General features: G+C 32.1%; 1 pseudogene; it reads left to right on the top strand.

Moving 5' to 3' along the window:
- The first annotated feature begins 2,398 nt into the window (after positions 1–2,398).
- LOC135620446 (protein NPGR1-like) lies at positions 2,399–5,221 on the top strand (annotated as a pseudogene).
- The last annotated feature ends 8,424 nt before the right edge of the window (positions 5,222–13,645 follow it).

The raw sequence follows: 13,645 nt of genomic DNA on the forward strand, positions 1-13,645 counted from the left end.
CGCCCACCCATTAATCCAAGCTTATTATGCAAAATTCAAATCTAGCTACTTGGCTATTAAAATCATAACTGATTCACTCTTTATATAGTTACATGCAACATTACAAGATTAATGTGTAAGTTTTTTTTTAATATTTAATTTTTAAATGTGGTTTATTTTTTTGCTTAACATGCATATCACTCCAAAATGGATATATGTAAATATTTAATTTACTCTTAAATAAACTATCATAATGTTAAAGATAATAATATTCATTGCGATTATAAGGATTTGCATACCTCGGTTAGATTCAGGTATTAGTGGAGACTCATACCAATACATCCCCATGTGCATGTTTATATACAACCATTGTCGTACGTCCTTAAAGCATCGCTAAAATAATATGGGAATCTTTTACGGTCAATACAATGAATCAACGAGTGATTCATACTATAAAATGGGAGACTATGCTATTAAATTCTTCCATACAATAATTTTCTTTTTAGGTTCTCTATCTTTGTCGTCTTTAATTTCAAGAAAGTTACCAGAATGAGTCCTAATCGTGGTATGGTTCGAAGGTTCCTATCGAGATTCAGAGTTTGATCTCAACTTGTCTATCAGTAGATAAGGGTATGTTTCAAAATTAATTTGAATTTATGACACTTGCTTGATAAATAGTTTTATTTGTTTATATAAGGTTATTTGGACTAACATTTTTCCTCTCTTTTCAATTTTATTAGGGTTTCATAAATTCATAAAGAAATGATAGAAACGGAAGAAGAGCTGCCCCTATATATATGGAGAGAGTGTCCTAACCATATACATTATGCGAACTCGATCCATTCTAGAATATCGAATGTTTTAGTAATTGGAGATTTGATTCGACGATGACAAGGGTTAATGAAGTGAATGGTAATAAGGCAATGATATGATGTCAATTAGGCATTTATTGTCCACGTGACATGTCAAAACCTAATGTTGAGATGGATTGGCAGGACACAAATGCAAGTAGATATCAACAAAAAAACACAGTCTAATGATTGAATGAATCATATGATGCATATGGAATTGCTTGTTCTACAACAAGCATGGAAACACCTTTCTTTGGATTTTAAAGAGAAAATAGAGATGAATCGGGTTCATATACATGCGAGGCTTCCTACAAACACATCTTGGCATGCATATTGGTACATTTGTATATCGATTTGGTTTTTTTATGGTTGCATGGGGTAATATAAAAGTATTATAATTTATATGTCATAATTTAGTTATGATTCCATATAACTTAGTTTTAGATTAGTATAATATTTCGAAATGGTTGTACACCATCATTTAATTAAAAATATAGCTTTTATAACACTCTGCGATGCTAATATAAGTGATTAATCGATGACAAATTCGGAGGATCTAAATAATTCCATGGATTTAAATATATTACTTTTCAAAATATTTAGCAAAAAAAAAAAAAACCAAAATGATGATGAAAAAGTCTAAAGAGACGAGCTCATGAATCAAAATTATGAGCTTAATTTGAATGGTCAATGTTATGGGATTAGCTCATCAATAAAACTAAATATTAATATTTTGAGGGCATCTATTCGTTCATGCACACCTATTTTCCATTCATGTCTTTATTATTTTTTCAAAAAATAAATTAGGACTTTCAATAGAAAGAATAAAACAATTCTTATATCCATTGATGCATATCACCTATTTTTTTTGTTATATTTAGTAATATAAAACTAACCTCTTGGACATCTTTTTTTATCTTTATCTCTGACACAGAAGTATTCTCTCACGTAGTGTATCTCATGATACATTTTTGTTTACACCCCTATAGATTTTTAGACCATATCTAAAATATTATTGAAATTATTTGCTATCGTCCATGCATTCACAAGTTGATTCACACTATAAATTAGGTGATGATGCTACAAAATTTTTGCACACCAACTTCCCATCTCTTAAAACATTGTTCGTTCGTAATCTCGAACAAGTTTCACAAATGAGTTATGTTCGTAATCTCAAACAAGTTTCACAAATGAGTTATGAGCTTCATTAATTATTATTGAGGTTCAGAGTTTGATCCCAACTTACCCATCATCACGAAGCAGTAGTATGTATCAAAATTAATTTGAACGATTAATTCTTACACCAATAAATAGCGACGATCTTAATGAAATTATTTGTGCTAATATTTTTCTTGTTTTTTTTTTCTTAATATCAGATTTTCCGATGGTAGAGAAGGAAGAGGCACGACAAAAAAATTTTGAAGTTCCACCTCTTCTCGACGAAACATGGTAAAGAAATACTCTTATATACAAACATACATATATATTTGTATTATCAACCCTAACTCTTATGTACTTATACTTGAGACTCATTTGTCTTCAACAGAGGGAGAGGGAGAGGGTAAAAGATGGACATGCATGAGCTCCACAGAAGCAAAGGTGCACAAATGACAAGATTTGCTGACATTATACCCCTCCGAGATTTGCTGCATGAATTATTTTTTGGCTTCGAGGATGTGTGAAGTATCCATGAAATTATTTGGCATTATTGTCAAGATGATCATCTTGCGACATGTAAAATGCTCTTTAATTAATTATTGTAATGTACACATCACCCGATCTTCTTCTTCCTTCTTTCTCTCTCTCTCTCTCTCTCTCTCTCTCTCTCTCTCTCTCTAACATATGAGAGTTAGAATCTTATGCTTCATTAATTCTCTCGTCAATGTAGTTTACGGAAGAATGCAAGAGAAGATCGAATGAAAGCAAAGATATTATGGCAATGTAGAGTGATGTATGAATTGAGAAACTAATGGCAGCCAAATCATTGTTTGGTGAGGAAATCGTCACTACTCTTTTACTGTGTCAAATTTCGGGTTTGTATGAGAAATTACACCATATTATTTATGAAGTATTATGAACAACTAGCATCTGCCTATGAACTTTTGTGGCAGATGCTGCATTTGAATGTAAAACTATTGTCGACATTGTTGAATCTACTTGGCCGCATGGCATACCTGAATGAATTGGAGATGATAGCAAGTTGAAAGAAATGTTTCACAAAGCTCCAGAATTGTTTCCCAAGCAGGATTTCTTGAGGAAGAAGCTATTGCTGCATGTCGCCAAGCCCTTCCTAATGAAGCCATGGGTGGGCTAGCTAGCTTACAGAAAGACCTGGCAGTTGCTCTGCTCTATGGTGGTGCTGAATTAAGCAAGCCTGCCTCCGCAACTTCAACGTCTAACATAGAGGAAGCAATTCTTCTGTTGGTGATACTCATGAGAAAGGTGACCTTTCAAGAAATAAGTTGGGACCCTGAGATCATGAATCATCTCATTTATGGCAGGTCATGTAGAACAGATTTTGCCAGATGGTATGTACTGGCGCTTTGTCACCATGCTGCTGGTCTGGATGATGATGCATTAAATGTATCTTTGAAGCAAGACATTCAGCTACTCAGAAAAGAAGCACAAACCTCATCTTCCATCAGTCATATTAGGAGGAGCTAAGTTGTGCTGTAAACGTCCATTGCATGCATGGATGGGAAGGGGCAAAATATGCAATGAAGGCAAATGAGATTTTCCAAAATCAAAAACATTTTCTTGGTGTCACCAACCACTTGCTTGATGTTTGTTATGGAAATTGTGCGTCTTTGATTGTCCGTCTCTGATTCACCAAGACTAAAATTACAGAATGAATCTTTGAAGACACTTCAACATGCTGCAAACATTGAGAAAAATGATTCTGAGGTGGTGTATAGCCTTGCCAGGGAAAGAAAGCACTGTACAGCGGAACCTTCCTATAGCTTTAGAAAATGCAACAAAGTATCTTGATATGGTGGCTGGAAGCTCAGTGAGGGGTTGGAAGCTTTTAGCCCTCATAGTCTCGGCAGAACAGTACTTAAGGGAAGCTGAAGCAATAGTTGATCTTGCAATGTATGAGAGTGGAACAATGGATCAGTTGGAATTCTTACGCTTAAAAGCCACAAATTCGAGAAAGCAATATGCACATATGGTCTTCTTGGAACCTAGATGCTCATGCATTAGTGAGATAAAAAAAATTAAAACAATACAATAGTATATACATGCATGCAGTACTTTGTAGTGTTAACAAAGAAAGTAATGGAGCACTAACGCAGTTTGCTCATGCATACAGTACATCACCTTTTCTTACTATGACTAATTCCTCATTTTTATAAGCAATTACACCATGGTAGTGAACTATTATACACTAGTTGAATAGTTAAAGCTTCTAAGAAGAAAACAAGGACAAAACACATGCTTTCTAATAAATACAAATCTCACAGTCATACATCTGTCCTAACAATCCATTGATCAACTTATTCTCAGAATACTTATTCCGATGTGCTATTTCACAAGACCATTCTGAAGCATAAGAAAAAAAAACTAAGAATTAGATGGTCAAATGTTAAAGTCAATTTCAAGTTGCTAGTAGAATCCACCGCCTCCTAATCAGCTGTTGTTGCAAGTAAACCTTTTTCTTATAGTGTAAGCTTCCTCCATTTAGTTAAAGCAATGCTATGACAACAAGAAAGTATAAAATATTTCATTGAGAACTACTAAAATGGAAGAGAAGAAACTAAAATAGGGTCTGCCTACCATTACGATTTTTCTTCCCCAAAGTGTTTGTAAATTATTATGGCTGATCTTTAATCATAGCATCTTATAAACCTTTACCCACTTCTCTGAAGCATTTCCCTTTGTATGTGCTTAAGTTATTTCATTCTTAAGATGATAAATTATGATTTTAGATAAAGCCTTTTCGTGATTATTTACTATTGAATTAGAGATATTAACTTACGACTTTGCTGTTAATTATCCACAAAAAGAGAGTAATCATCCCATCCGCCACTGCAACCACGACGCCCAAAATTTCAGGTAAGGATAATATCAACAGAAGAAACAAGCATTTTGTTCTCTGCTGACGGAACACAAAAAGGAAATTAATAATCAATGGGATCTACGTTACCTTGAGAACAGGTTCTCCTTTGCTCGGCTCGATGGATTTCTTTGTTGCCGCTATCTGCGCTCGGGCTGCCCTCCCGGCGGCCGACTTGTCAAATTGCTCCTGCCTGCAATTCACCGATCAGAGAAACTTCGATCCATACAAATCGAGAGAAGACTTCGTTGCTACAAATAACTCAGGGATCATAAGAAAAGATATAGAGGCAAGAAGGGGAGAAGGGGGATTTGGGAAGGGGAATTGCCTCTTCTGAGCGGCTTCGGCGGCTCTGCCTCTCGGCCTTCGAAGGACCGAAGCACGAACACAGCTGCATCGCTCGTCGCACGTCTTCCTCTCTCCCTTCCCCGCCGTCCCCTTTCCCGGGGATCTGCTTCTGTTTCTCCAGCGACTACGAAAGGGGAACGAACCGCGGTTTATGACGTCGTCGATACCGCCGAGGGGAGAAACGATATATCGGAAGGCAGACGTTTTCGTATACCGAACCCCCTGCGGTCGTTATAACGGACGTTGTAACCAAATTGTTGCTAGCCTGCGTAAATTGATGAAAAATAACGGCCGTTATCTTTTAGTGCTGTCGACTGCTACTAAATCGGTAGCATGGAACGGTCGAAGGAACGATGGCGCCGTCTCCCCGTTCGTGCGGTGCCGCCCCTTGCACTCTATTCTTCCGACGCAAGCTTTAGGTGTCGGCGCCAGGCTCTCGCTCTTCCCGCTCGTGAGGTTCCTCCTCACCTTCTTTTGCTTCGAGCGCGCCATCAACCCCCGACCGCCATGGCTGCTGCTGCGATCGCCGCAAGGGTTTAGGCGCGACGATGAGAGAGAGAAGAGAGGAGGGGTTAAAAGATCCGATGGAATTAGACAAGCAAGATTGATGGCTCGCATGTTGATCCAGCGGTCAGTAAGGAATGATGAGCTTATAATGGGTTAAAAGATCCGACCCGGCTCAAATAGTTAAAGGTTAGAAGATCCGGCCCGGACCAGCCCATCGGTCAAACCTATCGGCCCAATTGAGAAGTCAAAATTACAGACGAAAACTGAGAGGTCAAAATTAAGACCACAGTCCCTTAAGCAAGATAAAGTTCATATATGACACTTGCGCTCTTAATCTTTAGGACCATGTATTTGTTCATATGCATGGCTTTGAGCACACCCACATGAAATTAATCAAGAAAATTGGTTAAGACTATAAATTGGAATCCACGTCACCAAGTTTATGCATACAATCTTTTTTTTTTTTAATTATAATTTCATCATCTCAAATTGGTTCAAGATAGTAAGAATGGGTTGGTGAGATTTCAAATATCATAATTAAGGTTTAGAGTCCGATCCTAACTTATTTATCATTAGGCAAGATATCTGACGTGTTGTTCATTTGAACTTAGATTCCCAATATTGTAACATGAAATTTTTAAAACATAAAAGAATTTGGGAATGTGATTTTCCTCGTCAAATCTCATGGTGAGAATTTGGATTCACAAAAAATAAAATTTTTTATTATCATTCTTACTCTTGTCTATTTATATTTAATTTTATTATTTTTGATATTTTATAGATAAGACTTGAAAGAGGAGGAGGATATAAGATGGATTCAACAAATGTAAATCAAGTATGAGTAATCAAATTTGAGAGAAAAGAATATTAGCATGCTTGAGTTTAAAATTATGGATACGGAGCATTTGTATGTCAATGAAATAATTTGACATATATATATATATATATATATATATATATATATATATATATATATATATATATATATATATATATATATATATATATATATATATATATATATATATATATATATATATATATATATATATATGTGGAGATGATTTGATTTGTAGTATATAGAACACTGTCTTCTTTTTGTTTCTCTAAAAGATGAGGATATGAAAAAAAAATTTCCCAAGTATCAATATTTTTTTTTTACAAAAATAGATTTTTATGCTTCAAGAACCTAAGATTATGCATTAGGGTTGGGAGATAAGATTATGCATTAGGGTTGGGACAAACCAATGGATTTTAAAAGGCAAAACCACTAAGTGATAAAAAAAGAAAAGAAAAGAAAAACGACGAACATAACGTCCGAGGATCCCCCTCTCTCTCTCTCTCTCGTGAATGAATGATGCATATGATTATTTATGTTTATAACATTCTTATTTTAAGAAAATATGAAAGAAATAAAATTACGGTGCAAACATGGAGTAGGTATAACCTCCCATGATCGTAAGACATTAGAATATAATTAATTTTATTATCATTTTATTTTAATAAAATCGATTCGATCCGACTATTGTGTCTCGAATGCTTTTTCAAAAGTGGATAATGTCTTTTGTTTTGTTTTAATTTGAGAGCGGAAGATATTTGAATTTCGTACTTTTTTTTTAATATAAAATATTATGTTAGAGTTTGTTCGACAACATATCACCGATAATCAACACAATAAGTGTTTATAAGCATCAATCTCATAAATCTTTCGTTAGTCTATTTAAATAAAAACATATATGAAGACCACTTTATATATAGTGTGATTCTTATAACTATCGATATAATAAAAATGTATATCTTAAGATGCTTAGTTGATTTGGTGCGCCTAGTAAACTCTTTCTAATCTTTCATGATTGATGTGACAAATCTAATTGGTGTTGAATGGATCTTACATATCGCATCGTGATTGGTTAACGATAATAGTCATATCATTTGCATTTCATTATGTTTTAGTATAAATATTTTTTTAATTCCAAAGCATAATGTACGATTAAAGATCTCCACTTATCACTTGTATTAAAAAAAAAAAGTGACGTTGTGCGTGGATTGGATTACTTTCTCTTCGCAGGCAAATGAATTATACATAAAATCTTAAATAGAAACTATTTTGGGATAAGTTGAATGTCATAAATAGAAAAGCTTTATATACACTTATATTATACTTTTTAATAGAATTAGGTAAGTTGTGTGGCCATCACTTGTAATAAGACTATAAGATCAGACTAATTTAACTTGACCTAAGTTAATCAAGTCAAATCAGCTCATCCTTGGTGGTCGAGCCAACTTTGATTAGTCATATTTATCTCATATCTGGGTTGTTTAAATCAAATTGACTTAACTCAAAATTATCTGACCCTAGTGATTTTTTTTTTTCTTCTAATGTTAATATTATAAATTGTTGAAAGATTTTTATGATAATGTATAGAAAAACATGATACACAAAGTTGGCTAATGAGACCTCTCATTTTATTACTAATCTAGTAAGATCAAATTTGATAATTTATACAGTGTTACTGTAATGAATGAATATATACTTTAGATGGTTAACGTTTTTCATCATCTTCGATTGAATGTTTCGAGTAAGAAGTATAAATTATGAGCTTGATTTGATTGGTCGAAATTATAAGGTTAGCTTATGAATTAAAACTTAATAATCTTATACTTGCCTTAGATTTCACTCTATTTGGTTACCCAAAACAAATAGAAGACATTTTAATATAAAGATTAGAGCGAGGATGTGTATATCTTCTTAATTAGATTCATGTGTAGGTCAATACTCGTGCTAATACATTTATATGTATGTATGTATTATCTAACACATAAAAGAAGGTACTCTTTAGAGGACGACTAAAAGAGTATTGGAAAAATGATTGATTTTTTATTCGATAAACCAAAACCGATCAAAGGAAAAAATAATAATAATCGATGGATATAATGTGAGAGACTCCGCCACTATCCCTCTCTCCCATAAAATAAAATGTAGATGAGTAAGGAATAATAAAACAAGTTAAATGTTTAAGCCTATCAATTATCATAATGTTAATAATAAAACAAGTTAAATGAGTAAGAAATTATAAGCTACATCTCTTAAAAGGAATAATAAAACAAGATTTTCATTAATTTCTTTCATATCCATGGTTCATTCGAATTTGTAAAATTAAATTAAATCGGTTCGAGATAGGTTCGGTTTAGGAATCAAAATTTCTATCTATCAGTTTAAATTGATAAAATAAATAAATAAATTACTCTACCAAACCCACATCATTCAACTCTAAGCCTAAAGTATTAACCACTCTGCAACATATTTATATTTTTTATTTTTTATTTATAAGATTTGAGACTATCAAATCTGTTTTAAATTTTAGTTTCTAAGAATCAAAATTGATTCGTATGATCCTCCTGATTTATACCATTAACTCGATTTGATTTTAATTCAGATAGAGCCGTGATCATCCTTACCTTAGTGATACCAATCTATTTTTTTCTTAATATTATTAATATTGACAAGATGATTAAGATGAGCATGATTTTAAGGTGCAATATTACACGCCCACACATTAATCCAAGCTTATTATGCAAAATTCAAATCTAGCTACTTGCTATCAAAATCATATTTGAGAGCATTTATTTAGTCATGCACATGTATATCTCATGCTTTTTGTGCACTGATTCCCTCTTTACATGGTTACATGCAACATTACAAGATTAATGTGCAAGTTTTTTTAAATATTTAATATTTAATTTTTAAATATGATTTATTTTTTTGCTTAACATGCATATCTCTCCAAAATGGATTTATGTAAAAATTTAATTTACTCTTAAATAAACTATCATAATGTTAAAGATAATAATATTCATTGTGATTACAAGTGATTAGTTAGAAACAAAATTGGATGATATATATAGAATAGTTATAACAATGGAGAATAGATTCATGTATTAGTGGAGACTCATACTAATACATCCCATGTGCATGTTTATATATAACCATTGTAGTAGGTCCTTAAAGCATGACTAAAATAATATGGGAATCTTTTGTAGTGAATGCAATGAATCTAACCGAGTGATTGAGACTATAAATTGGGAGACCATACTATTAAATTTTTTCATGTAATAATTATTATTTTTTGTTCTCTATCTTTGTCGTCTTTAATTTCAAGAAAGTTACCGGAATGAGTCCTGATCGTGGTATGATTCGAAGGTTACTATCGAGGTTCAGAGTTTGATCTCAACTTGTCTATCAGTAGATAATGGTATGTTTCAAAATTAATTTGAATATATGACACTTACTTGATAAATAGTTTTTTTTTATCTAAAGTTATTTGGACTAACATTTTTCCTCTCTTTTCAATTTTATTAGGGTTTCATAAATTTATAAAGAAACGATAGAAGCGGAAGAAGAGCTGCCCCTATTTACGGAGAGAGTATCGTAACCATATACATTACGCAAACTTGATCCATTCTAGAAGATCGAAAGTTTTAGTAACTAGAGATTCGATTCGATGATGATATGGTTAATGAAGTGTATGGTAATAAGACAATGATATGATGTCAATTAGGCATTTATTGTCCACATGGCATGTTACCTATGTCAAAACTTAATGTTGAGATGGGTTGGCAGGACACAAATGCAAGTAGATATCAACAAGAAAACACACTTCTAATGATGAATGAATCATACGATGGATATGGAATTGCTTGTTCTACAACAAGCATGGAAACATCTTCCTTTGGGTTATAAACAAAAAAGGAAATGAATCGGGTTCATACACATGCGAGGCTTCGTACAAACACATCTTGGCATGCATATTCGTACATTTGTATATTGATTTGTTCTTTTTATGGTTTCATGGGGTAATATAAAAGTCTCATCGTTTAAATGTCATAATTTAGTTACAATTCCATATAACTTAGTTTTAGATTAGTATAATCCATGGAAATGGTTGTACATCATCATTTAATTAAAAATTGTAGCTTTTATAACACTCTACGATGCTAAAAAATACTAATATAAGTGATTAACCGGTGACATATCCTCTTAATAATTCCATGGATTTAAATATATTACTTTTCAAAATATTTAGCAAAAAAAAAAAAAACCAAAATGATGATGAAAAAGGTCTAAAGAGACGAGCTCATGAATCAAAATTATGAGCTTAATTTGAATGGTCAATGTTATGGACTTAGCTCATCAATAAAACTAAATATTAATATTTTGAGGGCATCTATTCGTTCATGCACACCTATTTTTCATTGATTCATGTCTTTATTATTATTTAAAAAAAAAAGGACTTTCAATATAAAGCTTAAAACAATTCTTATATCCATTGATGCATATCACCTATTTTTTTTTTATATTTAGTAATATGAAACTAATCTCTTGGACGTTTTTTTTTTATATTTATCTCTGGCATAGAAATATTCTCTCGCCTAGTGTATCTCCATATACATTTTCGTCTACACCCTTATAGGTTTTTAGACCATATCTAAAATAATATTAAAATTATTTATTATTGTCGATGCAATGAATCACAAGTTGATTCACACTATAAATTGGGTGACGATGCTACAAAATTTTTACACACCAACTTCCTATCTCTTAAAGACATCGTTCGTTCGTAATCTCAAACAAGTTTCACAAATGAATTGTGAGCTTCAGTAATTATTATTGAGGTTCAGAGTTTGATCCCAACTTACCCATCATCATGAAGCAACAGTATGTATCAAAATTAATTTGAACGATTAATTCTTACACCAATAAATAGCGACGATCTTAATGAAATTATTTGTGCTAATATTTTTCTTAATATCAGATTCTCCATTGGTTGATAAGGAAGAGGCACGACAAAAATAGTTTGAAGTTCCACCTCTTCTCGACCATACATGGTAAAGAAATACTCTTATATACAAACATACATATATATATATATATATATATATATATATATATATATATATATATATATATATATATATATATATATATATATATTTGTATTGTCAACCCTAACTCTTATCTACTTATACTTAGACTCATTTTGTCTTCAACAGAAGAGGGAGAGAGAGAGGGTATAGGATGGAGATGCATGAGCTCCACAGAAGCAAAGGTGCACAAATGACAAGATTTGCTGCATGAAATATTTTTGGCTTCGAGGATGTGTGAAGTATCCATGAAATTATTTGGCATTGTTGTCAAGATGATCATCTTGCGACATGTAAAATGTTCTTTAATTAATTATTATAATGTACACATAAAAATTACTACATGTATAGAATATTATGCTTCATTAACTCTTTCTCCTCAATGTAGTTTACGGAAGAATGCAAGAGAAGATTGAATGAAAGCAAAGATATTATGGCAATGTAGAGTGATGTATGAATTGAGAAACTAATCACAGCCAAATCATTGTTTGGTGAGGAAATCATCACTGTTATTTTACTGTGTCAAATTTCGGGTTTTTATGAGAAATTACACCATATTATTTATGAAGTATTATGAACAACAAACTAAATATTCAAGGTTTCCAAGAAGAAACAAAATCAATATAAAAAAAAAATATTTCCACTTTAATGATGTTTAAATTCTAGAATTTGATCGTGAGATTTGATTTTACATATGAACATCATGCATGTCATTTAATGTAATAATTTTTTTTTTATTTTTTAAAGATTATCTTATAAGATTTTGACAAACCTCCCATGCTTGAGTTGATGTGATTCTTAATTAAGATGATTAATCATGACACAAAAGCATAATATCGTCGGCCTGCCCCCATTAATCCCAAATTGTAAGTCCAACATATTAATCAAAATTTGTTATCTAACATTTAAACCTAATTACTTGCTTAATGTAATTAGGTTAGAGAGCATCCATTGGTTGTGTACCTCACGCATGTATCCGAAATTTCAAATCTAGCAATCGGTTCGCATTTGAGATCATCTCTATCTATCATGCACACATATTTCTCATTCATGCATGTTTTTATAATTTTAAGAAAAAAAAATAGAAAACTTTCAACATGACGATTACCTATATAACTCCTATGGTAAGTCTTTTAAGACACAACTTAAATAACATTAAAATTATTTGTTGTGGACGAAACAAATCAAAAGTTAATTCAAACTATAAATTGGGATGCCATGCTACAAAATTTGTGCATCCATGCTTTCACCCTCGAATCTTTGGGCGCATCATTGAGTTCTTGACTCGCGAGTTGAGTTATGAGTTACGCTAATAGAGTTAAAATTCTTATTATATATGCGTATAAAGTTACAAAAATGAGTCTAAGTAGAATTCTATAATTACTATTGAGAGGTTCAAATTTTGATCCCGGCTTACCAATCATCAGGCAAGCAGTAAAATTAGTTTAAGAGCCTCAAAAAATACTTATATACACGTACATCATCTCTTCATTAAATCAATATTCTACGTTAAGATTACGAAATAAAAGCAAAGAATCAAAGACTATAAACCCCATATCGAGTCAAGTAGGAAGAAAAAAATGGCCTACCATTTCTCCACACATTTTAAAGGGTTCCTTTGGCTTGGTAATAAAGTGCATATTAGTGAGTATTTTTCATCAATTAAAGTGTGTGTGTGTTCAATGAAAACAATTGTTTTAATTGATTCCTCCATTTATATCCCTAAAAGTCAAAGAATATTGTTAGTCGAAGATCTAATATATTCTTAAACAATCTCTCTCATGAGCATACTAATTCACGTGAGAAAAACCCGAATAAAGAACAAGAATTATGTAATTTTTTTTTTAATTAAACACCGAGAAAGAGAGAATATGAAAAAATTCCAGCACACGATGGTATCATCGTAAAAACTTAATTCGATGATCATAATTGAACGACTCGAGTCATTAAAAAACGACTCAATATACGACTATGAATCACATGT

The sequence above is a fragment of the Musa acuminata genome, chromosome BXJ2-8 (assembly GCF_036884655.1).
Source record: "Musa acuminata AAA Group cultivar baxijiao chromosome BXJ2-8, Cavendish_Baxijiao_AAA, whole genome shotgun sequence".
NCBI lineage: Eukaryota > Viridiplantae > Streptophyta > Magnoliopsida > Zingiberales > Musaceae > Musa > Musa acuminata.